This window comes from Lathamus discolor, chromosome 8 (assembly GCF_037157495.1).
Source record: "Lathamus discolor isolate bLatDis1 chromosome 8, bLatDis1.hap1, whole genome shotgun sequence".
Taxonomy (NCBI): Eukaryota; Metazoa; Chordata; class Aves; order Psittaciformes; family Psittacidae; genus Lathamus; species Lathamus discolor.
The window spans coordinates 22,643,271-22,647,969 of NC_088891.1; the positions used below are offsets into that span (position 1 = coordinate 22,643,271).

General features: G+C 46.3%; 1 pseudogene; it reads left to right on the forward strand.

The window, feature by feature from the left end:
- Positions 1-3,303: 3,303 nt before the first annotated feature.
- LOC136019156 (olfactory receptor 10C1-like) lies at positions 3,304-4,228 on the forward strand (annotated as a pseudogene).
- The last annotated feature ends 471 nt before the right edge of the window (positions 4,229-4,699 follow it).

The following is a 4,699-nucleotide window of genomic DNA, read 5'->3' on the forward strand; positions in this document are numbered from 1 at the left end:
GGAGAGGAGTCTCACCGGCTGCAACTGCAGTGGGGGAAAAGGAGCGCCTTGCAGGCGCTTTGCATCCCACTGCAAAGGCCGATGTCCGCTGGCCTGCTGAGCCCTTGACCTATCACGTCTAGCGCTCTTCCTCCTCCCCTCAAAACGCACCCTTCCCCTTCTCATTAAAGAGATGCTGCATCCCAGCCCGAAACTCCTCGTGTTCCTTTCTGCTGAAACTGCAACTTTCTCCCGGGCAACGCGGCCTGTGGGGCGGGTGACTTTCCCTACAGGTCGATGCACAGACTGCTGATCAGCTCTTGCATGCTGCTCGTGCCTCGTCCCTGGCCACCTGCAGGCCGGATGCTTTGTCATGGACTTTTGCTTGGTCTCCCAGCACACATCGGTGGCGGGCGGGCGAGGTTGGAAGTGGCGAGGCCCACCTGGGAATGGTAGAGAGGGTCTTTTGGAGGCATGCTGATGGAGAAGAGGGGTCCTCTTTCTCTCGCCACCCATCTTGTGCGCAGCTGTGTTGACCGCACACAGAACCGGTGCAGGCACTTCTGGTCAAGCCAGCAAAGGGACAGCCTGGCCCGGGACATAGGCGTCTAAGTGCCGCTGCTCTGCCTGTTTCAGGAAGGTGATGCGCACTCCCAGGTATCACTGCCAGTGATCTGCCCTAAGAGTTTCGTGCAGGCCACACGAATGATTTGAGCTGAATGGCAGATGATGTTTCTGTCTTCCATGAAGTCCTGGCGGCTAAAACTCCACCTTCTGGTGTGACTCTTGTTCAAAGGTCGCAAAACCCATCCTGGTCCAAGAAGCCACTCCTCTTCCCAACCCCTTTGCGTTCACGAGTTTCGTCACAGTGTACTCTCACAAGTAGCTGCGCCTGCCCGTGGATTTCCAGCACGCTGCTTTCAGCTCTCTTGCTGTAGCTGCTACTTCACAGCGCAGCTCCTGCTGCTGAAGCCAGCACTGCGCGCAAGCCTTTGTCTGACGGAAGTGGCAAAGGAGAAAAGGCAACATTCTGCCCTTGCTTCCTTCCTCTTTGTAACTATCTGGGGAAGCAAGTGTCTTAAGAGTATGAGTGGGCACATGGAGGATTCCTCTTGACGCGCAAAACGGGTGGTCTCTGCCATCCGGGTGAGGCGCGTTCCCTCCCTGGAAGTGATTGTTGTAATGTGGTGGAATGCACATCTCTATATCCCATTGCCCTTTCCGTGGATACTGACTTCAGACATTGTCGTTGCACCTCAGGCCAGGAGTGCATCTTGCTCAGAAGCCTGTGTCCAGTGGCACCAAATCTCCCCCAGCTTCCAGGCCTGTCTAGATACATGACCTGTTGTACGCCCATCAGCAGCCTTGCAGAGCTGTTGTCTGGTGGAGGGCTCCCATCAGAAGGTGGAGGTGGGAGATGTGGAGAAGTTTCCTGCGGGTTCTGGCACCGTGAAGTCACCTCGTGTGTTGTTTTCACTTCAGGGCCCTGGCCTGAACAGCAGAGGTACATACGCTTAGCAGGCTTGTTTAGACACTTGGGCAATGGCCAACAGACCACAGAGCTTTGATCCTACAGAACTGCTCTGTCAGGCAGAGTCTCAGATAGCCTGGAGCTCTGCTAATGTGGTCAGTAAGGAAGAAGCAGATCTGTGCCCAGACCTTCCTGACAAGGACATAGGGTTTTGTGCATGTGTGTGTGCCCGTGTCCCCATGTGTGCGGTAGTTGTGTCCAATTGTGGATGATATTTAAGGTCCCCTCCAACACGAATCATTCTGTGATTCTATAAAACAAGTTAATCTGACTGTCTCAGATGTGTGGATTCAGGGGCACCTACTGCTCCCAGGCGGGCATATACCCTTAGAGGCTCTTAAGCCTTAGCAGTTGGACTGAAAAAAAAATAAAATAATCGAGTCATTATTTCTCTGGACACACAGGAACCAAACACATGATTTCTAAACCTCTCTTCATTCATGGAATTGTGGGTTGTTCCAGGTCACATTGAAAGATTTACAATTCCCTGGCAAACTGTAAGTCAAAAGGACATTATGAAGTGCCTTGCTCCTCAAATATTCTTCTTTGCTCTTATCTCGCACAGGATCTTCCAACCTAAAAGTGCCATGGGATTTAGCTCTTTGACACAGAAATGCTTCTAATTAACAGATTTCACTGCCCGTGTCCTGGAGTTCAGGGGTTTAGTATACCTGGAGATCCATGCTCTCAATAGCCAAAGGATAGAGAGACAAGTTGTGTTTTGGGATTCTAAGTCTCAGTTTATCTCCTATTTCAGCTTGATCACACAGGTCTCAGGAGAGGTCACTGCAGAGCTCAGACTATGTGCCTTTTCTATGATTTCATCTTAGAGAACACCTGCAATGCAACAAGAACCATGTCTCTAGGGCTGCTGAAGATATATCAGATACTTCGGCTCCCTCCTGATTTAGCAGATGCAAGACAGAAACAAGAGAAGGACTGTAGAGGTGGGTAAAAAATATCTTAGATTGACTGGAATTTCTCCCACAGTCACTGAGTTATCCTAAAGAAGCTGAGTTCAACTGAGTCTTATCAGTTTCTGTTGCTTCTGGAGCTCAAATATCACCATATTCCTATTAAAAATGTAGTATACTAGATTACAATTCAGAATCAGTGACTATGAGATGAAGCTAATGCCAAAGTTATTTTCTGGTTTGGTTTTTTTCCTCAGAGTTACATGTTCCCTTCTGAACTTGTCATCCAATGTTTTCTAAGCTTTCAAAAGAGAGTGCACCATGATAAGTCATCTCTTTCATTCTAAGGTTTGTAACTATTGTATATGTGCAAACTTCAATACAAGGGGACTGAAAGTAGAATGAAACTATAAAACTAAAATCTTTCAGAGGTCAGCTTTTATTCTAACTTAACATGCACTTGACACAGATATCATACAAGGTTAATATCAAATAGGTGGGAGGTGGGTAAACAGACTTACAGGCTGATAGATAATTTGGGTGGAATATTTCCTCATTGTTTATCAAGTCATGTAAGATTTCAGCATCTGAAACACAGACACCTAACAAGCACAACTCTACAGATTTACGTACCAAGGGCTATCCATCATATCCACGCAAGATCCACAGGAGATCACCCTGTCTTCCTTGCATGGCAGATAATTGTTAGGGTGCACACGATCTGTCTTAAAGAGCAGCAGATGCTTTGCTTTAGGAGTGGAATTGTCTCTTTGAATTTCATGTAACCTACTGCTAACAACAGGTTGCAGTTTGGTTTGACTTTAAAAATGTACCATAGCCTTTCACTGTCACTGTTGTCACTGTCCTTACTGTTCCAAGATGAAACCCTCTGAAGAAGGGACCACTGGAAATAAAACTTCTTCAATTGTGTTTGTAATCCTGGGGTTTTCTCATCGTTCAGATATGCAAGTCATCTTCTTCATCCAATTTCTATGTATTTACTTCTTTACAGTGCTGGGAAACCTAACGATTCTTGTTATAGTTAAAATGGACACTGTCCTCCACACCCCTATGTACTTCTTCCTCAGGAACTTGTCATTTCTAGAGATCTGCTACACCTCTGCCACCCTGCTCAGAGTGCTGGTCAGTCTTTTCTCCACTGATACAACCAATGCTTTTGCAGGTTGTGCTGCACAGATGTATTTCTATTATTTGGGGCAACTGAGAGCTGACTCTTAGCTGCTATGTCATACGACCGCAACCAAGCTGCATGCAACCCTCTGCATTACATGGATATTATGAATAAGAAAGTATGCATGCAGCTGGCTGCCTCTTCATGGATATGTGGCAATCTCGTGGCCCTTGGATATACTACATTTATCTTCTCTTTGCCCTTCTGTGGGTCCAATGTCATTAACCATTTCTTCTGTGAGATCCAGCCAGTGCTGATGCTTCTTTGTGGGGACACTTACTGGAATGAGCTACAGATCAGTCTTGCTGCTGTCTTTGTCATCCTGATGCCTTTTCTGCTCATTTTGGTGTCCTATGGCCTCATCATTTCCTCCATCCTAAAAATTGGTTCTGCCAAAGAAAGGTAAAAAGTATTCTTCACTTGCCTCTTGCATCTCACTGTAGTGATACTATTCTATGGGACAGCTGTGTTCATCTATATACATCCCAAATCCAGCTATTCCCTGGATGTGGACAAGGTGCTCTCTCTGTGGTGACCTCTATATTGAACCCTATTATCTACAGCCTTAGGAATACGGAGGTGAAAGGAGCTCTCTTTAAAATAAGAATGTAACTATTTCACTCCAACTTCTAGCTCAGTTCTCCTGAGATAAACAACTATCCACAAATATCTCACTTCAGAAAAAGCACCAGCACATTGCCAGGGGGATATAGGAATTATCAGTGACAGGACTTTAGGATAGGTCCTGAGTTCACCTGAGTTCAAAAAACAGAGATATCTAACAGCAGTATATGGTGGCATTTGAAGTGCATAGCCTTCAACTGCCATTATAGAACATATGCATATCCATTAAGTTACAGTTGCCACATTAAGATCTTGGATACAATAAAAAGTCTCATGCTCCCAGGCGGGCATATACCCTTAGGCACAGGAATTACTCCACAAATGTCTCTGTAGAGGGACCTTGACAGGCTTGAGAAGCAGACCCATGTGAACCTCATGAAGTTCAGCAAGGTCCTGCACTTATCAGTACAGACTAGGGCAGGAATTAACTGAGAGCAGCCCTGAAGCACTTAGGAATAC